General features: G+C 51.7%; 1 protein-coding gene across 12 annotated transcripts in view; it reads right to left on the bottom strand.

Annotated features, from left to right (window-relative positions):
* Positions 1–23619, bottom strand: part of TMEM229B (transmembrane protein 229B) — a 42945-nt gene that overhangs the window by 4666 nt on the left and 14660 nt on the right. For 2 of the 12 annotated variants that reach the window (XR_010731142.1, XR_010731143.1), the window contains exon 3: positions 10460–10517. The exons of 7 other annotated variants lie outside the window; for them this stretch is intronic. The gene's annotated coding sequence lies outside the window, so the exon portion shown is untranslated. Of the gene's footprint in view, positions 1–8981; positions 9025–10335; positions 10518–23619 lie in introns of those variants that run through there. 3 more of the 12 variants (XM_066274339.1, XM_066274335.1, XM_066274343.1) reach the window with 3 other exon arrangements.

The raw sequence follows: 23619 nt of genomic DNA, 5'->3' as shown, positions 1-23619 counted from the left end.
CCTGCCAGCCACGCACCAGGCTTCCCATTTCTCCACGTCCCCGCCAGCACTTGTTATTTTCTGATGATGGCCGTTCTAATGGGTGTGAAGTGGTAGCTCCTTGTGGTCACATTCGTCCTTAACTGCTCCATTAAGCAGGGTTTGGGTGTTTAAGTTTCGATGTTGAGAGGAAACCCATGGGCTGACAGAGGAGTCTTCCCCTCCACTTTTGTTCCCACCTCTCCTTTCTGTGAAACCCAGCCAGTCTTCAAGCCCGTCCCACAGGCCTCTCTGCTTTTTCCTTACCTTTCACTGGTGACTGTCTGGACCACTCGTTTGGCCCTTTGTCAGATGCCACCCTAGTTCCTATTTTAGGTACATGCCTTTTTGATCCAACCAGCCTGTGGACTCCTTGAGGGCGGCAAACGTTCCCAGTCCTCTGTTCTGCAGCCATGACACAGGCCTCCCCTGAGCAGGCATTCTCTAAATAACACGCGTTGTTTCTGGGACGGGGGTGGGGGAGCTCAGGGCTGCGTCCCGAACAGGAAGGCAGAGCACGGGAACACGAGTCCCAGTGGACATCAGGCTCAACACCTCTGCCAGTGCCCTCTCAGCGCTGGGAGAAGGGTCAGAGGGTTACCAGGGGACATCTACCGTCTGCTGGCCTGTCTAGGAACCTCAGTCTCACCTTTCAGCTGCGGCGGCCAAATCCCTGCCTTTGCGCATTGCCCTGTGCTCTTCCAGGCACTCGCATTCACAATTTGTCATTAGTTTCATGGGAAGGGCACGAAGCTTTACTCCCAGTTTTTATTTTATTTTTAAGATTTAATTTATTAATTTTAGAGAGAGGAGAGAGAGAAGGCAGGGAGGAGCGGAAGCATCAACTCGTAGTAGTTGCTTCTTATAGGTAGGTGCCTTGACCTGGCAATCCCAGGGTTTCAAACCCCGGTGACCTCGGCACGCCAGGTCTATGCTTGACCCACTGTGCCACCACAGGTCAGGCAGTTTTACTCCCATTTTTTAAAAAGAGAGACAGAGGGAAGAAGTCATTTGCCCCATATCCCAGGGCCAGTGAATGGAAGAGCTGAGACTACAATTCACATCTCTTGACTTCTACTTCAAAACTCATGCCTCTAGATACAAGTGCTAATGTCATTCCCTTACTCAAAAACATTCAATGGCTCCCCATTTCCTAATGAAACCCTACAGCACCCTTGGCCTGGTATGCAGGACTCCCCACAATCTCACTCCAATCTACTTTTCATCCTAGTTCTCGCAGTCCGGCTCTCTGTCTTACCTCCGGGCCTTCGCATGTCCTATTCTCTGCGTTCGGTGTGCCTCTGTCCTCGCACTTCCACAAGCACAAGCCCAGTCACAGGTTACCTTCAGAACAAACTCTTTCTCATCTTCCCAGACACAAGTCCTCTCTGCCTCCTCTGCATAGCCACCACACATAGGCCGCCTCTCTTCAGTACATGTGATTGTGTTTTATTGTGTTGACACCTTTCTGTCCCCCAGACAGACACCTTTCCTGTGTTCTATGCCTATAATCCCACTCCTCCCTGGACACCTCCATTTAAATGTCCCACAGGCACCTCCAACTCCTTTCCTAAATCACACTCATTATCTTTTCCCAGATCCTGCTTTCCTCCTATGGCCCATCCTGACTACTGGTCCCACCATGCACCCAGTGGGCAGCAGGAAGCCCTGGGGTCACTCTCTGGCTTCCTCTGCTGCATTCCCACTCTAACACGAGGTCCCTGAGAGCAAGTGCCTTTCCATCTGGTTCTAGCACGTCGTTAGTGCCTAGAACGGTGTGTAGCACGCAGTCAGCATTCCATACAAGAACAAAGGCATTTCTTTATCAGTTAGCAATAGCTACATAACAAATCCTCCCCAGACTCAGTGGTTTAAATCTACTCTCATTTATTATTACAGCTCACGTGTCTGTGGGATGGCAGATCTTGAGACCCAAGACTTCCATCCTGAGACGGCGAATCCTCTGGGGGCTCTGTCCTATGATTAGATGGGGTGGGTCTGCTCCACTTGTCCGTCATCCTCCTCCTGGGCCTAGGAGACTAGCCCCAGCGTGTTCTCATGGCAAGGGCAAGGGCACAAAAATGAGCAAGCCCAACCGCACCAGCGCTCTTCAAGACTCTGGTTGTCACGCCCACTAACGTCTTATTGGCCAAAGCAAGTCACATGGCAAAGCACCAAGTCAGCCATTAACTCCTGTGCTCTCTACCTCTTAAATATCTTTGAAATCCATCTTCTCCTCTTCATTCCTCTCTCTCATTCCTGCTGCTCTGGCTCAAATCCTTGTCATCTCTCACCTGGATGACTCCAGTCTTCTCCCTCCTTGCTTCCTTTCCAATTCACCCATCATGCTATGAACGACTGTGTGCAAACAGCAATCTTTCCGAAATGCAAACCCAATGTTTCTCCCCACTTAAAGCCCATTAGTGGATCTTTAACACTGTAAGGCTCAAACCCCTCGGAATGGCTGGCAAAGCCGTCTCTGACCCCCCTCTGCCTCAGATCCTGTCCTCTGGATCGTCACATAGCTGTTTGGGGACCTGGGGTGCCCTTCCCAACTGCTGCCTCTACCCCAGCCCCACTGTAGCCCGTGAACCTGTTATCCGTCAAGAGCTCCTCCTTCATGAAGGCTTTGCTAAGCACCTCCAACTCCAGAGCTGTCCCCTGCCCAGTCTGCCGAACTCTACACCGGTTCACTTCTGTGACTACAGTTCACACTCACTTTTGCCATAATCTATCTGAAGGCCAGCACCAGTAGCCACTTGGTGAATGCTTGTTTAATACGATGGTAAGAGAAAAAAAAAAACAGGGTTCAAAACTGAATATTTAAAATGATTTTGATTTGACAAAGGCATATATAACATGTAAATACACAAAAAATTTAGCCACAACCATCTCTGGATGGCAACATAAGTGATTCTTATCTCTTTTGTACTCTTCTGTATAGCTTAAATTTTTCTTCTATCAAAAAAAAATTTTCTTCTATCAAGTATTTTTATGAAAATAAATTTTACCTTAAAAAACTGTTAAATGGGCCCTGGCCGGTTGGCTCAGCGGTAGAGCGTCGGCCTAGCGTGCGGAGGACCCGGGTTCGATTCCCGGCCAGGGCACATAGGAGAAGCGCCCATTTGCTTCTCCACCCCTCCGCCGTGCCTTCCTCTCTGTCTCTCTCTTCCCCTCCCGCAGCCAAGGCTCCATTGGAGCAAAGATGGCCCGGGCGCTGGGGATGGCTCTGTGGCCTCTGCCCCAGGCGCTAGAGTGGCTCTGGTCGCAACATGGCGACGCCCAGGATGGGCAGAGCATCGCCCCCTGGTGGGCAGAGCGTCGCCCCCTGGTGGGCGTGCCGGGTGGATCCCGGTCGGGCGCATGCGGGAGTCTGTCTGACTGTCTCTCCCTGTTTCCAGCTTCAGAAAAATGCAAAAAAAAAAAAAAAAAAATGTTAAATGAATGCGTATTGCTCATCTTTGTGCCTTGTATATAGAAGATGCTCAATAAATTTGCCAGGCAAATGAACCCAAGGAAACCTGAAGTCACGCAGAATTAACATAGGGTCTTCCTTCCTGGGCCATCGCCAACAACCAACCACGACTCACAGGTCTGAACAGCATGTAGTGGTTAAAGCATGGGGCTCTACATCCTAACTGCCTGGGTTTGTATCCTGGCTGATACCCTCCACCCGCAGGATCTAAACCATCTTACCTGACCTCTCTGTGCCTCGGTTTCCTTATAGGTAAAGTGAAGATAATAAGAGAAACTATCCCTGAGGGTTACTGTGAGGATGAATGAGCTAACAGACACACTACTACGCATACAGCCAACGCTCAAGAAAGGCCGACTCTTGCTCTGGCACAGCAGCGTCTCCTACTTAGACTGCCCCCTTCCACCTGAGACAGGGTCATTTGGCCCCTGCCTCACTAGCGGCCAGTCAGCCTTCTTTGCCAAGAAGGTCAGGTCTTTCCCTCCACCCAGAGCACCAACCTCGCAGCCAAGTAACTCTGTGAAAACAGTAATTGCACAGACAGGAGGATGAAACCTCAGCTGAGGGGTCAATGTGAGCCTCCCGCCCCCACCTCCATGTGGCTGAGAGGGGAGGGCTTGGAAAACAAGGCTGAAGGGAAAGGGCCATGGTTCCTGGCACAGCTCCTCACACCCTCGTTTTATCCTGAACCCCCAACAGACCACTCTGTCTCCTTCCCACCCCACTCAGCCCCCCTCTGAACTTGAGCCTGTCAAACCCTCCTGCACGCGAACCCCTGGCTCCTCCATCCTACAGGCTCGGGCGAAGGAGAGTCACAACCAGCCGTGCAGCAGTTCGACGTAACTACGTTCATCACTCCTCAGCCCCCCACCTTGAGGCTGATTTTGAAAACCCTGCTCTCTCTGCCTCGGCCTCATCTTTTGGGACAGCCAAGAATGGTTTCCCCATTGGTAACAAATCAGAGGCTCCAGTCACTCCTGGAGCAGGCAACTTAGAAGAGCTGGACTCCCACACCCTATAAGCCAGGGGTCCCCAAACTTTTTACACAGGGGGCCAGTACACTGTCCCTCAGACCGTTGGAGGGCCTGACTATAAAAAAAACTATGAACAAATCCCTATGCACAGTGCACATAGCTTATTTTAAAGTAAAAAAACAAAACAGGAACAAATACAATATTTAAAGTAAAGAACAAGTAAATTTAAATCAATAAACTGACCAGTATTTCAATGGGAACTATGGGCCTGCTTTTGGCTAATGAGATGGTCAATGTCTGGTTCCATATTTGTCACTGCCAGATGTAACAAGTGATGGGACGTGCTTCCGGAGCCGTGAGGCGTGCATCCCACGTCACTGGAAGTAGTACTGTACGTGAGCGATGCCATGCTTTGCGTCTCTCACTGACCACCAATGAAAGAGGTGCCCCTTCCGGAAGTGCGGCGGGGGCCAGATAAATGGCCTCAGGGGGCCGCATGTGGCCCACAGGCCGTAGTTTGGGGACCCCTGCTATAAGCAGAAACAAGATTAAAGGGGTAGCTTTCGCAGGGAGAGAGAGGGCACGCTGCTGAACAGAAGAGAGAATGGGGAAGGGGACGGGGGTGCTGGAGGCCTGGACTCCGTTTCTGGAGTCTTCTGTACCTGAGAGAACAGGGGTAGGTGGAGGGGAAGCATATCTAGGCAAGGTCAGACCACGTCCGAGGAGCCATGCCAGGAGAACGAGCAAGACAAACCGAGGAAACCGAAGTCCTGGCTGGGGCCAGGAGGTGGGGGCAAAGCAGGGAACAGGGATGTGAGGCCGTGTCGTCGGCTGGGACAGCAGCTCACACTGTGGTGGGACAGACACTACGATCTGAGGCAGGCACTGAACTGGGTGGATTTTCAGAACGCCACACCCCAAATCCACGGGATAATAACCACGGGAGCTGTGCTTACGCTGTGAGCTCACCCACCCTCTGCGAGGTCCAGCGGACGCCTCTCCCTGCCCTGGCCTCCCCCGCCTGAGCCCTCTGTCCGGGACCCTTCCGGGACCTCCTTGCTCAGCCCTGGGACCAGAGCCTAGGACAAGCCAGCATCGGGAAGAACCAGCAGCACACGGGACGTTGGCCTCTTGCTCCTGTTGACAAGCACGCCGTCCTGAGGACCATGACGTAAAAATGGGACAGCCCAGGAAAGAAAATGTAGGGTGGAGTGAAGAGGAGGAGAGTGTGGGCAAGACTGAAGGTGAGAGAAAGCAGTGTGGAGAGCAGTTTCACAAGAGGGATTGTGGGAACACCAAGTACAAGTGTTGGTGAAACTCCTCATTCTTGTTGACCAAAGGGCCCGGGAACACAGAGCTCCAGCTAAAGGTAAGATCTCAAGGAGACTGGTCAGGGCAGGGCACCGCCCCTCCGAGGGGACAGGCGCTTGCTTTCAGAGCCCTGCTCCCGGGGGTGCCTCACCTGCTGCTCGCAGGGCCTGCTGAGCTATTCCTCAGGGTGGCAGAGGCCAGAGCAAGCAGTTGAGAGGCGCAAAGAGAAGGCTGTAAAAGTCCAAGGCAGGCTGGAGGCAAAACCAGTAAGATGACTGTTTTTGGTTTTGCCAAAAACTCCCATTTGTTCCAGGAACCTGAGGTACCAGGACACAATGACTCAGCGAATTTTGGTCCAGAGGGGACATCTCACTAGAAAATCGGGCTTCCCCTCCAGCAGCCAGTCTGGGCAGGCCTTCCTCTTTCACCCCGTTTACTTCCCAAATCTCACTCCCCATCCTCGGGTACCAAAGTCACTACAATTCTATGCTCTGGGCAGTGCGGGCACAGCTTGAGTGACTACAAGCCCCGTCCCCGGGTGCTGGCGGTGAGTGGAACCACTGAGCCGTCCCTGCATCCGGGTGCAAGATGCAGAGGTCTGAAACCGTCCTGAGCGTACCCTGTGGTCACGCTGGGGGTGGCGGGAGCTTGCGTCAGGGCCAGAGGGAGGCAGGCGCGGGAAAATACCTGGGCCACCGCTGGCCCGACACCAGTCCACCCCCTTGTGCTGTGGGCATCCCCCGGGAAAGCCCGCTGGGATGGTGCTCCCTCCACCTCCCAGGTCATAACAACACTAATAATCAGGCATTGTTTTCAGCACTTTCCATGTAGTAATGCAGATAATCTTCCCGCCCATTTTACAGATGGGGAAATTGAGGCAGAAAAAACGCTGAACGATTAGCCTGAGTTCTTACAGCTATAAAAGGCAGAGGTGGGATTCCTCTGTTCCGGGGGCTTCACTCCCAACCAGCCCAGCGCACGGCGGAGGCTGCTCTGAGGGCACTACTATTTTCTGAGCTTCTGCTTTGGAAGGCTGGGGTGGTACATGGGGAGACAGCGGAAACGAGAAGGAGATGAGCTTCTAGGTAGATCCTCAGGGAAACTCAGAACTGGGTGTCAGAGTGACCAAGGCTTTCAGCCTAGTCTGGGAAACCAAGCTCTAGCTGAGGCCAAGGTCGGGCAGGACCCCCATGAAAGTCCTCTAGGGTCACAAGCGGACCCTCTCAGGACCATGGCAGCCACCTCTCCGGGCCTCAAAGCATGTGCCATTCAAAGACCCCTCACCAGGACACATATTACGTAGCGCCTCCCCGACTGCCAGCCTGTCCCAGTGTCACTGGGAGTCTCAGACGGCCCAGCCCTGCCAGCCAAGAGCGGTGGCCAAGGTGCAGGCTGCCCAGAGAAGCCCGTGCCCGGAGCGGCAGCAGCCGTGTCGGGAGCAACCGTGCCTCACGGGCCAGCAGGCGGGAGGCGCTCGGAGGGTCCCCGCTGGCAGGTGCAGCCCTGGCACAGGGGTTCCCCAGGGCTCCAGCAACAAAGGGCACTCTGTGGACGGGGCCCGCAGGCTGGGCATCCTGCAAAGCTCTCCCCAGACCTCATGTGCTGTCTCCCTGTTGTCATTCAGACCTGAGCTCAACTATCACCCCTCAGAGACCTCTGACCCTCATGGCACGCTCACATTCTGATATTTTGCTACTTGTCCATTGTCTGTCTCCCCCAATTAGAATGAAAGCTCTGCAAGGGCTGGGGCTCTATTCACTGCCAGGTAACCAACCAGTGCCTAGAACGGTGCCTGGCAATAAGCCCCACTAGTGACTACGGAATGAACGGATGGGCCCGAGCAGACACAGACTCTTAAACACCGATATGGGCAGGTGCAAAGCGCTAGCCAGCTCAGCCTTCCTAGTCTCCTCTTTCTGGGGAAATAAAACCTTTTTAAAACATTAATTCTAGCCTGACCAGGCGGTGGCACAGTGGATAGAGCGTCGGACTGGGATGTGGAGGACACAGGTTTGAGACCCCGAGGTCGCCAGCTTGAGCACGGGCTCATCTGGTTTGAGCAAGGCTCACCAGCTTGAGCCCAAGGTTGCTGGCTTGAGCAAGGGGTCACTCGGTCTGCTGTAGCCCCCGGTCAAGGCACATATAAGAAAGCAATCAATGAACAACTAAGGAGCCGCAAAGAATTGATGTTTCTCATCTCTCTCCCTTCCTGTCTGTCTGTCCCTATCTGTCCATCTCTCTGACTCTCTCTGTCTCTGCCACAAAAAAAAAAAAAAAATTAACACATTGATTCTAGCACTTTAAAATATCTTGGTTATTTTTTCTGATGACAAACGTAACGTGCTCACAGCTGAAATTTAAACACTACAGAGAGGAATGACTTAGAAAGCAACACCTCCCATCATCCCACATCGTAAAGTCACCGTTAGTGCTGTGTTGTGTATTTATCCAGATGGAATTTAGTTTTAAAAGAAAATCCATGCATCATAGAAAAGGCGTTCGTAATTCCACCAAACTAGCCATTATCATTTCCCCTCTGCAATCTTTTCTCGTGTGTTTATTTTACAGGTTCCCACCATGCACTTATTCTGTAACGTGACACTACCACTTATTATATCTCATTGGTTTTTCCAAGCTAGTATATCCCATGTGCTCACTATTCTAATGATTGTGTATTATTCCACAAGTGGAGAACTAGAATTTACTCAATGCAGATGTTCAGCAAAGGGAAAACAACTCTTTCCTATTTCCCCTGTGACACTGACGCCCTAAGAAACACCTTTTCTTGTGCCTGTCACAGAGGTAGCCAGCCCTTTTCTTCTCTGGCAATTTCGTAATGAGTAATTCCTGAAGCAGGCCCGCTGCACAAAAGGATACAGCAGATTTAAGGTTGCTGATGTAAATCACTCTGGGATTCCGTGTTACCTGGGGGAAAGGTCTCGGGACTGAGTCATCACACTCCCACGGGGGCCTCCACAGCCATCTCTCCACGCCCATACCCCTCCCGTGGTCCAGGTGCACTCACACTACAAATCAACTACAAATTGCTACAAATCAACTCAAAAGCAACTTCCTGAAAGGACCCTCCTATCACAAACTGACTTTGCAAGCCCAGGCTCAGAGAAAAATAGGTTCTAGCGCTGAGTTTTAAACTCTCAACTGGCAGTAGAGTCAAGCTCTCCCTAAAGCTGAGAAATAAATACCTGGTGACTCTGTCCCCTCCCTGTGAACTTGTCCGTGGAATTGAAGTCTCCGGGTTCCCATGGACGGGCCCTGCTGCTCCCACAAGCTTGTCCAGCCAGGAGTGCAAAGGCTCCTGTCTCCCTGCCCTGCCTTCCAGGGAGCTCTCTGCCTGCTGATCCCCGGTCCCACGGACCGAACGGCCTCAGGCCAGACAGGCCTCTGCCGCTTGGCAGGACAGCCACTTGTCATTTTTTAAAGCATCACCCAGGAAAAGCCAGAGGCCAAGGCTGGAAAGAAAGGCCATGTGAGGACAGGTGACGCTCTGTAGCTGGGGCCTCTCGCCTTACACGAGCTTATCTGGACTGAAGAGGAGACAGAGCTAACAATACAAAAGCAGCAGACGCTCTGGTGGCCACTTTTATGGCAGCTCAGGTGCCACCAACCCCTCACCTCCCAGTGCCCTGGATGCTCCGCTCAGGGTCATGGAACTACTCACGGCACCTGAACGGAGTCAACGTCCCAGGTAAGAACAGTTCCTAAAGCACAGGAGAGCCCAAGGCTTAAGGCATCCATGAGCCTGCAGACAAGAAGAATTTGGCAAGATGCTGTCTCCTGTGTGCTGGGTGTCTCATGTCACTCATGTCGCCAATCTGAGTCTGGCCCAGTTTTTAGAGGCCATGTGGTTTAAGATGGTTCTAGCAAACGACACAGCCTGAAACTGCCAGACAGTCCCCTCCCATTCCTGCCTTATTCTCTGGGACTATTTCTGTTCTCTCTCCCTTGTCTTTCTTTTTCTTTTCTTTTCTTTCTTTCTTTCTTTCTTTCTTTCTTTCTTTCTTTCTTTCTTTCTTTCTTAAAGCGGGAGAGAGAGACAGAGAGAAACAGTCAGACAGGAAAGGAGAGAGATGAGAAGCATCAACTCATAGTTAGAATACTTAGTTGTTCATTGATTGCTTCTCATATGTGCTTTGACGGGGGGGCTCCAGCTGAACCAGAGACCTCTTGCTCAAACCAGTGACCTTGGGCTCAAGCCAGCGACCTTAGGCTTAGCCAGTGACCATAGGGTCACATCTATGATCCCATGTTCAAGCCAGTGACCTGACGCTCAAGCTAGTAAGCCTGTGCTCAAGCCTGTGACCTCAGGGTTTCAAACCTGAGACTTCAGTGTCCCAGACCAATGTTCTACCCACTGTGCCACCACTAGTCAGGCTCTGGCACTACTTCTTAAGGCATATTCCAGAAGTGGGGTCACTGGAAAGAAGGGTACAACAGCTCTTGATCAGAAAACAGGCTCAAACCGGGGCTTCCAGACCTGGGCCCATGCTGCTGAGGCAGGGAGGGCTGGTTATCCCAGGGAGCCTGTAACATACTCACTTATCACACCCTTGAGTGCAGAGCTCAGAACAGACATCGGGATCACTGTCCAGGAGTGTCCCAGGTTAACCTCTGTCCTTGTGCCTGGCTGGGTGATGGTGCCATTCTTAGCGGCGGGGGTAAGCATTAGTCCCAGGGCTCAGCTGATCCTTGGCCAGTGGGCAGGCGGCTTCCATGTGTCCCTGGGAATAGAAGAGGAGGCACTCTTTACCTTACACTGTCTCCAGCTCCGAGTCACGGGCCAGCCGGCCCTGGCTCCGGGCTCAGCACCACACGCCCCACTGCCCAGGCCACCGTACCCCTGTCCGAAACCTGCCAGCCCCTCTAGGATGTCCTGTTTGCTCAGGTCTGGTTAATTCACCCATCAGAGCCCAGGACTCCACCCCACCTCCCATGTGGGGCCAGGACTCCAGGCTTCTTTCACCACGAGGAAATGTGTGCACACGTGTAAATCTGAGCAGGGTATACTTTTAGAATCCGGCTCTATTCTCATTTGGCTTCTTCTAATGCACACTCACCTTACCCTGCAGTGGGTGCACCTGTTCTCAAGGGCAGCCCAGAGTCCTACAGAGGGCAGGCAAGCTAGGACATCTGCGTTAGCATTTGGGGAGTTAGGAACAACACAAAAATAAGCACACCAACAAAAATGTGTGCTAAAACTCTCTGCCCACAACCCCACTGCCCAAATACTTATTTCATTCTATCATTTTTGATCATTATTGTTGAGGTCCTTCCTATTAACATCAGTAACTGACTACAAGCTGATATAAATCTGACTTGATCACACCCCTTACCCCTTTTCGATATATCCCTAACACTTGATGGTTTGATATAGAGCCCCACAGTTTTTGGTTTAATATGAAGGTGCTAAAGCTTCCCTGAATACCCCCTGAATACAGCCCCATCTTCACAAGTCCCAGGACAGGTCCGGCACAACCCTGTGGAAGAACGCACTGGTCGCGTGGAGACCGAGAAGAGTAAGTGACTGGGGTGGGGGCTGGCTCCACCTCCCTATGGAAGGCCGACCAGGGTAGACCACAGAGGGGCCACCCCGTGCTGACACCCACGGTCACCTGCCTCCCTCCCCCACCACAGGCTCTCAGAGCAGGGGTGACTCAGGCCTTTGCTCCCTAAGCTGACAACTTGCAAGACAGCAGAGGAGCTGAGAAGTGACAGGGCAGGAGTTGGGGACCTGAAATTCATTGTGTGCACATGTGGGGGGACGGTATGCACCCCTCGAGGCTCTCCCCTGCACTGGGAGACATGCAGGGAGGGCAGAGGCTGTGACGGGCATTGGGCTCCTGTGCTTTTCTGTGCCTCTGCCCCCCCCCCCAACTCCTTCACAGACTGGAGCCTCCAACCCTGCCCAACCAGCCCATCCTCCCCCTCCCGTCTCCCTGCAGGCCTGATGGTGGGCAGGGGTCACCATGGCACATACCTATCACCCCGAGAAAGGGCTTTCATGGGGCCTGTGCGACACCCCCAGCACCACCGTGACCCTGTGCCTGAAGAGTTCAGTCCCGTCCACCGGTGCAGTCCCCTCCCCTGGGCCCTAAGCAGCCACACCAATAGCACAAGTCAAAACCTAAACAGAAACAGAAACCAGAGCCCACATCCGGGCAGCACAGCTTGCTGGTGGCCGCAGTCAGCCCTGGGAGCCCGTCGCGGGCTCGAGTACCTCTCTGGCAGATGAAGCCAGAGCAGTCAAGCAGGCTCCCTCAGGGCCAGCCTCTCTCTGGACGCCTCCTGCACCCTGGTCTGCAGGGTCTTTCCCCAGGGAGCTACTGGGGGCTGGACAGGGAGGTGATGGTAGAGCAAGAGTCCCAGCCCCCTCTGACACTCCAGTAGATCCTGGGGTGCACAGGGCATAGGCTCCTCTGTGGACTGTATGGTCTGAACCAGAAGTTTTTAGAGTATATGATCATGTGAAGAGCCCTGAAATCAACTAAAGTGTGGATATAACTTAGACATTTTTTAGTGTATTGTTTCTCATGATTCTCCCAAGACTCCTGCAGGGAGGGCAGGAATTAATCACCCCTCGTTCCCATTTTGGAAGTGAAAAAACACTGAAATCTTAGGACATTAAGAAGTTGGGCCCTGGCCGGTTGGCTCAATGGTAGAGCGTTGGCCTGGCGTGCAGAAGTCCCGGGTTCGATTCCTGGCCAGGGCACGCAGGAGAAGCACCCATCTGCTTCTCCACCCCTCCCCCTCTCCTTCCTCTCTGTCTCTCTCTTCCCCTCCCGCAGCTAAGGCTCCATTGGAGCAAAGATGGCCCGGGCACTGGGGATGGCTCTGTGGCCTCTGCCTCAGGCGCTAGAGTGGCTCTGGTCGCAACATAGCGACGCCCAGGATGGGCAGAGCATCGCCCCCTGGTGGGCAGAGCGTCGCCTCTGGTGGGCGTGCCAGGTGGATCCCGGTCGGGCGCATGCAGGAGTCTGTCTGACTGTCTCTCCCTGTTTCCAGCTTCAGAAAAATACAAAAAAAAAAAAAAAAAAAAAGAAGTTAGACGAAATCCAGGCCCTGGCCAGCTGGCTCAGTGGTAAAGTGTTGATCTGGCATGTGGAAATCCTGGGTTCAATTCCCAGTCAGGGTACACAGGAGAAGTGACCATCTGCTTCTCTTCCTCTCCCCCTCCCCCTTCTCTCTCTCTTTCTTCTCTTCCCGCAGCCATGGCTCAACTGGCTCGAGCACATTGACCCCAGAAGCTGAGAATGGCTCTGTGGAGCCTCCACCTCAGGTGCTAAAAAACATAGCTCAGTTGTGAGCATGGCCCCAGACAGGGGTTACTGGGTGGATCCTAGTCAGGGTGCATGTGGGAGTCTATCTCCTCTCCTCTCATTTAAATTAAAAAATAAAAGTTAGACCAAATCCACACATCTGATTCCAACCCTGGTCCATGGGCTCTGGAGTCACCCCCCTCCCCACACGGCATGCCTTCAAACCACTTCCCATCCAAATCTCATTCTTAAGGCGCATGTCTGCGCACACACCTCACTAAGGGGAATAATCTACTTAGTCCATTCTTAAGCTGCTTATCTGTAAACACACAGCCAACTCTGTCCGTACGGTTTTCCCATCACCACGCTAGGTGCTGCCAGGAGCTGGAGGGAGAAGTCACCGCACGGCTTCACGCCCTCCCCACCTGCCCTGCTCTGCAGCCCATCACACCTGCTCCTCCTTGTAGACCCTGCTCCCTCCTCATTCCTTTGATGATGACACCTTCCTCCCATCGTCCCCCAGTTATTCCATCACCAATGTTCCCACAGGCCTTCAAACATCCTTCTGTCGAAACATCTTGTCCCATCTTAAAATTATGATGTGTCTGTTTCCCCCTCCACACGATGAATTCCTTGAGACCCTGAAACTTCTGTTAGATGGATAGACAAGCAAGGGAGAGAAGGGTCCGGCTTAAACTCTTGGGTGATTGCACCATCCAGTGTTATTACCCAAACAGAGTGATGGCTCGGGATCATCCCTGATTTTCAGGCTACCATCATGGAAGGACTTTCTCCCACAAAGCACTGTGAACATTGGTTTACAATGCTCAGGGCTGTCTCTGAAGACAAGGGAAGAGAGAAGGATGTTCACTCTTCTTTCTCTCCACTCCAAGAGCCACGACTCGGGTTGAGAGGTGCAGACACACAAGGTGAGTCGCTTGGGTCCGGACAATCCAGAAGACACGTCACACGAGGTCTGGGGCAGGATCAGAGTGTCCCAGGCAAACCCAGAGACACTGCAGGCTCCTACATGGGCAAGGGGCCAAGCTCAGGCTCAGGTCAGAGAATAACAATGCCTGTTCTGTTATGTCTACAATGTGCTGGTGCTCTCAAAAGGCACAGCCCATTTTCATGAGAGTAGGATTCATTTCCCAAAGAGGTTTAACCAGCAGCTGCTGGCAGGAAATTTCTTCTGCACCATTCTCTCTCCTCTCCTATAACTATTTAGGGTAAGCTAGGCTTGCAGGGTTGAATCTCTGCTTCTCTGACCGGAACCTAAAATCCAAATCTACCCCCATACCCCGCCCCTCCCTCCATGGCCAGGAACCTAACTGGAGGCAGGAAGCAGCAGGCAAAACACTATCCCTCTCTCTCTCTCCCATTCTCCTCTTCCTTAACTCTCCCCAAATCTGCTCCAGCCCAGCGACCCAGAAAGGAAAGAGAAGATGCCTCCCAGGCCCACTGGGAGAGTTAAGGAAGGGTACTCAGGTACCCCCAGTTCTTCCCACGTGACCCAGAACAAATACTTTTATTTGTCGTGTAGTCAGATACTTATGTTCATAGCCCTGAACATAAGTGGATTTGGCAACTTCCCAAATCAAGGAGTGACCACACTCAGCTGCAGATGCATTCAGAATTCCAAATCCCCCCCCTCCTGGGGAAAAGCTGTCTCAATAGCTCCCCCTGGGGGGCAGGGAGACCAGGCCCTGGGGACCTGACTGGCATAGGGCAGGTGGGTGGAAATAGGGGATGGACTCCACTTGACCTTGCCCTTCTACTCTGTGCCCCCCAGCTCAGAGCTTAGAATCTGGGTTTCCCTGTCTGCTGGATGCCTTGCCACCTGCTTTCTGTCTCACCTGGGGGCCACCCCGTCCTGCTACCCTCCCCTCCTCCTCCTCCCCATGCAGCCTACATGCCCCTGGCATGCCCCCTCTGCACAAACCCTGACAGCCCAGCCCCTATACCTTGCAGGGTGGCCTCTGGTCCCATGCCCTTCCCCCACCCCACCTCCTGGCACTGGCTAACTGCTGCCTGCTGCCTGAAAGGCTGGACAGCTGCTGGGCTCTCTAATTAGCTGCCTGGCCTCCATCCCAGAGCGGGGCATGTGTTACTGTAAAGAGCTGCCTCACCTCCCCTTCATCAATAATCCCTGTGCAGATCCCATCAGGTGGCAGCTGAAGGGCCCTAGCGTCCTCTGGGGCCCTCTGCCAGTGGGAAAGGGACAAACAGTGGCCTCACAGCCTCACCGACAAAGTGACCAGACATTTGCTTATCTGGGTTCTCCCTATCACTGCCATGCACTCAGCGTCCCCCAGGTTACCCCACTGAACCACACCTTTGGTGCAACGGGGACCCTGCTCTCTGCTGCCTCACCAGCAGAGGCAGAAAGAAGCCCAGCAGGTGTTTCAGGGGACAAGCCAGGATGGCCTCAGCAGCGTGACACCCGGTGCCCTACTTTTCACGGCCAAGTCACCCAGAGAGTTCTAAACAACCAGGAGACCTAGTCCAAGAAGTCCTGTGGAGGCTGGTTTGATTATTCAAGGTATTGTATTCCAGTAGTCAACAAATGTTTATTGAGTGCCTGCTGCAGGCCAGGCACTGTACTCAGTGTGAACAAGACAACGTTCCCGCCCCACTGGTGCTCACAGGCTGGTGGGGAGACGATAGGTAAACCAGCCAATGGCACTCTGATTTCTGATGTTGGGCCACGCAGCGGGGGAAAGGCCTGACAGGAGGCAGAAAGAAACTGGGTGTTAGAGAGTGAGCCTTAAACTTCGGTAAGGAGGTAGCATTTGGGCATAGATCAGAAAGATGGGAAGAGGCCACACAAAGAGCTTTGGGGAAATCATTCCAGGCTGAGAGAACAGTCAGTGAAAAGACCCTGAGGGAGGAGCAAGCTAAACAAGTCGGAGAAATAGCAAGACCAGAGCAGCTAGAGCAGGTATCATTAAGGGATCAGACACGTCCTAACCCTTACTGCAAAAGTCTTCTGGTGGTCCCTGCAATGCCCGCGGGGCCAGGGCGAAGTGAACATGGCCAGTCAACGAAGACTCCCCCTGCAGGCAGGGGCTGGAAACTGCGGGTCCTGATCAGCTATTGTTGGACGCTGTGTTTACTAACAAATGAAGGAAAAGAGAGATCTTTTTTTTTTTTTCCTGAAGATGGAAATGGGGAGGCAGTCAGACAGACTCCCGCTTGCGCCCAACCGGGATCCACCAGGCACGCCCACCAGGGGGCGATGCTCTGCCCATCAGGGTGTCGCTCTGTTGCGACCAGAGCCATTCCAGCGCCTAAGGCAGAGGCCAAGGAGCCATCCCCAGCGCCCAGGCCAACTTTGCTCCAATGGAGCCTCGGCTGTGGGAGGGGAAGAGAGAGACAGAAAGGAAGGAGAGGGGGAGGGGTGGAGAAGCAGATGAGCGTTTCTCCTGTGTGCCCTGGCCGGGAATCGAACCGGGACTTCTGCACGCCAGGCCGACGCTCTACCACTGAGCAAACCGGCCAGGGCCAAGAGAGATCTTATAACTGATGGCTTGTCATTTTCATCTGTTTCTGATCAAAAGAATTTAAGTAACTTTGCCAGGCCCTCTCTGTCCTGGGTGTTTCACTTTAACAAGAAAGTAAATAATTCCCTTTTACTCTAGCTAGTTTGCTGGGTTTTCTGTCACTTGTAATCAAGAAAATCTTAACATGAGTGATTCCCTCCCCCCACACACAAACTGGAACATACCTAGTTGGCACAAGGATCATATATCTGGGCATCACCTGCCTACCTCTGCTGCTGTGAAAACTGGCCCGTGCAGACAGTAAGGTGTAGAATGAGAGTAAGACTGATCAGACGCCTGGCAAGGCGGAGCAACCTCAACAAGATGGCTATAGCGTTTGGGGCTCCCCCTTCTGGCTACTACCCCAATTTTGTCATATCTTCTTGACTGGTAGAGAGGATGATTCACCTGACTCTTGCCAGCAACCTAACACATCTTGACTATCCTCTGTAAACAGGATCTGTGAATATTAGTCGCCAGAAAACGAGGCATAAGCCAAGAACAGGTAATGCACAAACCGATTATTTTTCTACCAACTCCAGAACTGCACTATCCAATTCGATAGCCACGACCTACATGTGGCTATTTAAATTTTAATTAACTAAAAGTGAATAAAATAAAATATTCCGCTCCTCAGTTGCACTAGCCACATTCAAGTGCTCAGTAGCTACGTGTGGCTGGTGTCTACCATATGGGACAGTGCAGATAGGGAACATGTCCATCATCACAGAAAATTCTACTGGAATGCACTGCTCTAGAACTCACCAAGGGCGACCAGGAGGCTGTCAGGCACACAGACCTAAAGCTGAGCCCCGTTTCCTCACTCTTGGAAATCCTTTCCTTCTGAACTGACACCCCCTGCCCTGTCTCTTCCTCAAGCTCAGGCCACATTAACCAAGGCTACCACTGGCCACGTGTGTGTGTGTGTGTGTGTGTGGGGCTAACCCTGTTCCGTGTGAGTCACTGTCCGCTGTCTGAAGAGTGACTGACATCTAAGCCCCCAGGAGAGGGCCCTGGCTACTGGGGTATGAGGCTACTCCCTGGGTCTCCGGCCATTGCTCAGGCCAGGAGTGCTGCTTGGAGCACGAACAACTCCAAGCCATCGATTGGGCACCGTCTACGTGCCAGGCAGCCTTCACACAGGTCATCCTACTGGTCCCCTCCACAAGTCTGTGAGGCAGACACGAACTCCAGTTTATTCAGGAGGGAAGAGAAGCTCAAAGAGGTCAAGGGCAGGGTCAGCACTCATCCCCCCTACACCACTCATGAGAGATGGGAACAAAGAGACTGAATGTACCTTCAGCAACAGGTCACCTACAGGTGACAACAGGTTCTCATGGCAGACAGTCTCTTTGTGAGCTGCCCCTTCAAGCCCACTCGAGCCCACCCAGGGGCCTGGGAGAGCCGCTTTCCAAGGGTCTGGAACCCATGAGGCCCAGGTTCTGAAAGACATCACCTCAGAACCACAAGCAGGCCTTTGCACAGCTCAACCTGGGAAGGCGGTAGGGGCCAGAACACAGGCACGTGGCATCCGTCCTGGGCAAAGAAGGGAGGGGCAGGATCAAACTGTTGCTTTACAGAGCTTTCTGGACCAAGAGTTCCTTGTCTGTGCATCTGTGTCCCGGATAAAAAAAATTTTCTTTTCATTTTATTTTTATTTTAAGATTTTACTTATTTATTTTAGAGAGAGGGTGAGCAGGAAGCATCAACTCCCATATGTGCCTTGACCAGGCAAGCCCAGGGCTTCGAACCAGCGACCTCAGCGTTCCAGGTCGATGCTTTGTCCTCTGCGCCACCACAGGTCAGGCCTGGATAAAATCTAACATACAGTAGAGACCCAATATCTACGTGTCAAATGGGGGGAAAGGCCAAATGCAGGTCCTCCCAGAGTGAGGGGCCCTGGCCACGGGGAGCCCAAAGGTTGGGCTCGTTGGGGGAAGGACTGAGGAATGACAGCTGTTCTGGGAGCCATGACAGACACCGCCTGCTCTACACCTGACCCAACCCCACCGCCCCTTTCCTTTAAGTGACAGCACAGAGGGAAGGTCCGCACGCATGGGGCTGGGCACTGACCACAGCCAGGCCCCTTACCCTGAGCCTCCGCCCGCAACCTGACTCCTCACGCAGTCTCTGGCTACACAGCTCCATCTACCTCTACAGTACTGGGCTTTGCGACATGCTCAAAATATGGCTTCAAGCTGCACTTAGGCAAGAGTAATTAAAGGAATGCTATTTCACTCAGCCTCTCATTAGCCACGTAATTAGACTGCTGAAAATAATTAACATTCCTTCTGATAAAGGAAACAGAGGACCCATTACATTCATTAGGACAGCCTCAAACCAGCCTAAGCCAGGCCGAGAAGAGAGCTCATCACCTCCCAGTCCTGTGCCGAATGGACAGAGTCAGCATCCGGAAACTCAGAACCGGAGGCGGAACCAGCCCTGGGCCGGGCACTAGGACGAGCTGATGCTCTCAATGCCCTGATGCGTATTATAGATCAGTGGTCCCCAACCCCCGGGCCACGGACCGGTACCGGCCCGTGGGCCATTTGGTACCGGTCCGCAGAGAAAGAATAAATAACTTACATTATTTCCGTTTTATTTATATTTAAGTCTGAACGATGTTTTATTTTTTTTAAATGACCAGATTCCCTCTGTTACATCCGTCTAAGACTCACTCTTGATGCTGTCTCGGTCACGTGATACATTTAACCGTCCCACCCTAAAGGCCGGTCCGTGAAAATATTTCCTGACGTCAAACCGGTCCGTGGCCCAAAAAAGGTTGGGGACCACTGGTATAGATAACAACACACTTGTGCAAGGTCAGAGAAAAACTGCAAGGAAACGCATGCCTGTGCCTAGACAGCAGCCCAGGGGCATGTGCTGGCCTCCCCTGTGGCCAGAAAAGGCATGTGACAGAAAAGGCATTTTCTAGGAAGAATAAATCCTTTGCAGTTCTAGAAAACAAGAAGGAATTATATGGATTCCCTGAAGACAGAAAGCAGATGGGAATAAACATGGAGAAACCACAACCCAAAAAAATAAAATCATGAAAGAATAACAGTAACAACGAGGGTGATAATAACGGGCACTCCCACATGCCAGACGTTGTTCTAAGAACTCTGGCGTATATTATCTCACTTAACCCTCACAGAAACCCTTTGAGATAGAGACTGTTATTATCCCCACTTCATAAATAAGACCCTGAGTTACACAGCTTTCCCAAGGCACGGTGCTAGGAAGTGCCAGGACTAGGATTTGAACCCAGGCAGTGTGGCTGAGATTCTATGCTCAGTCCGACGGACAAGCCGCTCTGGGGGCTCCAAATTTGGAGGCAGGAGAAGCCCGGAGTGGATTTAGAGCCAACGGGCAAGTGGGCCCCCGCCCACCTCTCCACCCATGCTTGTGCCCTGGCCACGAGAGTTAGGGAGGCAAGGGGACACCTGGCCCAGCTCCAGCCAGGCCCCAGCGGGCAAACCCTACGTCCAGGCCACAACCGGTGGCGCTGGCTCTGGAGCACAGAATCAGAACTCAGAGAGGTGACTGAGAGACCTCAGAATATGGAGAGAGGAGCGCAGAACCCTGACTCACCAGACGGACAAAACCAAACCGCGGAAGATGCACCGAATTTAAGAACAGAAGTTCTAGTGAGAAAACTAAACTAACAAAGTTAACGGAATGAAATGTTCTTCAAAGTATGATTAGTGTCCTCTGAGGGACAAGAGGGGCTACTGAATCCTCAAAACACAACCAGCTGTTCGCAGAGAGACATAAAGGATTTTAGAAAAGAAGAAATAAAAAAGATCTTAGAAATGAAGGAAATGCACCACAGCTAACTGGTGATTTCTGGGTCAAAAATAGAGTGACTTCATTAAAATTTTTCTTTATATATTTCTATTTTTCTAAACTTCCTATACTGAATATACATTGCTTTTAGAATCAGAAGAGTTGTTTCTTTAAATGTCTGGCCCAAGGTAGGTGCTCCAATAGATTTGGTTGCAAAGTAGTTATTTCGCTAAGCAAAAGGGGGTAGATCCTGACCCCTGCAACAGCCCTTGGCCCTACAGAGGCTGGTCCGTAATGCATACCCTCCATGCTCCCGTCTCTGGGTCTCTGTGCACATGGTCCCCACCAGGAATGCCCTTGTCCTCGTCCCTCCTCTGTCTACCTATATTTGCCTGTTCTTCAAAGGTGAGCCTCGTTAAGAAAAGGTCCTGATATCCTGCTAAATCCACCTGACCCCACCATCCCGCACCCCGAAGGCACCCAGTTCCCCAGAGTCATGGGACAGCACTGGTTGTGCTGTGGGGTCTCGGGACTGCAACTTCCATGCCCTTTCCCTTTCAGTGAGTCCAGTCTGTCTCCCCAGCTCTACGGTAGGCTCCTGAAGGACACAGAGAGGCCACCAGCCTTCTCTTTATACCCCACTGTGCCCAAACAAAGCCGGGAAGCTTTTGCAAGAACGTTCTCATATGTCATTTGAGTGAATGACAAATGAGCTTCTGTTGCTGGTGGGAGCAGGAAGAGGAAAACTATTGTGGAAATGCAATCATTCAACAGGGCTGGGCCCACCATAGCACCCGGGCGAGGCCCTCGGAAATGGGCCACCTGGTCCAGACAGCTTTGCACTGCCACACCTCATGTGGGATCCAGAAATGCCCTGCAAACCCAGAATTGAAGGTGGGTAAATCCAGGCATGAAATACTGATTAAGAGCTGGAATATTTAGGGTCTGAAGGTATCTCCCCACAGCTTGTTTATTAGTAGCAAGGGGACAGAGTAAATGCACAGTGAAGAAACTGGACAGCACTTTGACCGAGCAATCGATGTTCACACCTAGGGGCAGAGACCATCCAGGGCCTCTGGATGTGACATCTTGAAAAGGATGCACACCACCCACAGAGATCCCAGCCGGGAGTGTGGACCCAGAGTCTAAACATGAGGCAACATCCAACAAATCCAAAGGGGAGCGCATCTTTTTTTTTAAAGGGGAAGATGGAGGCTATATTCTTCAAAAATATCAATGTCATGAGAGACAGAGAAAGGCTAAGGAACTTTTCTGGATGAAAGGAGGCTAGGGAGGCACGGCAACAATATGCAGTTTGGGCTTTAGACTGGACCCCATGACGGAGAGTGCAAATGCCATGAAGGATAAGACTGGGTCAGCTGACAACATTGAAATACACCAGCAGATTAGAAAAATTACTGTGTAATGTTCAATTCACTGAAGGTTATATATAACAATATCCTTATTCTCAGGAAGTCCACACTAAAATATTTAGAGTTAAAAAACCATGATGTAGGCAACTTACTCTGGGAGAGAGAGAGAGAGAGAGAAAGAGAGAGAGAGAGAGAAAGAGAGAGAGAGAGAGAGAGAGAGAGAGAGAGAAAACAAACGATAAAGCTTATAAGGCAAAATGTTAACAAGAGTGAATCCGGATAAAGAGTATATCGGTGTTTGTAGTATTCTGGCAGCTTTTCTATAAGTTTGAAATTAATTTCCAAATAAGTTTTGGGGGAAAAACAACAACAAAAGGGCCCCTTCTACTAGACAGGGGATGGGGAGAGGGCGGAGCAGAGTCGGAGGGTGACTCCGGGGAGAGCGCTGGTCATCACAGGTCTGCACTGGACGCACAAGTTCCAGCTTTGCCAAAATGTCCCTCCTGGCACTTTTCCTCTCTGGCCTGACCCTCCTCTTTTCTCCCTTCTTCATCGACTTACTCCTTCCTCTCCTGAGATCAGAAATCTCCCAGGAGGCCTCTCGATGAATACCAGAAGACAGGACTGATGAACATTTTGGGTGTACTCTTATAGGTAGTTAATATTTTCTGAAACTGTTTTGACACCTGTTTTGTCCACAAGCCCACAATAATGAGGCCGGTTATATTTATGAAGCCTTCTGGGTTTTATAAGGTATTTCATTCCCCCCTTCCCCCGCAATTCTGCGGCTAATGCTACTCATACTGCCGCCTCTCGGCCTTTAGGCCACATTCCTCCCTTCTGAGATTTCGTGTAGCCTTTCCAGTGTGAGTATCCCGTTTCCTGTGCCACCATCACCATCACCAGCAGAACTCCAGAGTAACCCCTCCCCCACCCCACCCACAGGCTCAGCCTCCCTCCCCAGGTTCACTGTTTGTCACAGCTGGGTGCGGTCACTTCAAATAACTCACCACAGCCAGACGGAGGCTCTTTAAGCAGCCTCACTGCGGGCTGGAGCAAACCATCACATTGTACAAATTCATTTACTTATTAATCATAAATCCTTGTATGCATCTTTCATGTGCAGATGATGCAAGCCTAAGCAGGCCGGAGAAGAAAAGCTGACGTTCAGCAGGGCGGCTGGTTGTTTTTAACACGTGGGAAATATAAGCTCTTGGAAACTCTACTGTGATCTCAAACACCAAAAGGCCAATAATAATAATAACTTACATTGGGACAGTGTTTTTCCACTTGTGTCCTTGAAAATATATCTCATTATTCATGTATTCATTCGCATGTTCATTAAGTAATTAGTGTCTGCGTCATGTCACCAGTACATGCAAAGACCACCCAGGCAAAGAAAGACCCAAGGCCTGGCCACAGGAAGCTGATGTTGTTCTAAATGGTCCTGGAATGCCCAACTGATCCGCTAGACCAGTGGTTCTCAAAGTGTGCGCCAGGGCACACCGGTGCACCCTAGAAGATTTCCAGGTGTGCCCTATGGTATTCCAGAGAAATATGTGCCTGTTGGGGACCAAAAATCCAACAGGGTTTTGGAGTTTAGATTTTTGGGGAACAGAGGTGTGGGGAATTGGCTGTAAGCTGACAGTTTGCCCAATGCCCCACCTCACTTGCCTGATTAGGTTGCAAAAGGCTGTTAAGCTGTGGTGCTGGATTGTTTACACTACACCCCATGTTCCCCGGAAAGACTGGAGGCAAGTTTCTTCTATCTTTTGTTTGGTATAAAGTTAAGATGATATGTATGGTGGGGGTTTTCTGCACTCAACACAATTAAGAGTAAAAAGAGAGGAATTCTTCAATGTATTG

Source organism: Saccopteryx bilineata, chromosome 4 (genome assembly GCF_036850765.1).
Source record: "Saccopteryx bilineata isolate mSacBil1 chromosome 4, mSacBil1_pri_phased_curated, whole genome shotgun sequence".
Lineage (NCBI taxonomy): Eukaryota > Metazoa > Chordata > Mammalia > Chiroptera > Emballonuridae > Saccopteryx > Saccopteryx bilineata.
Note: the sequence above shows the minus strand (reverse complement) of the source record. Positions and strands in the feature narration are given on the sequence as shown.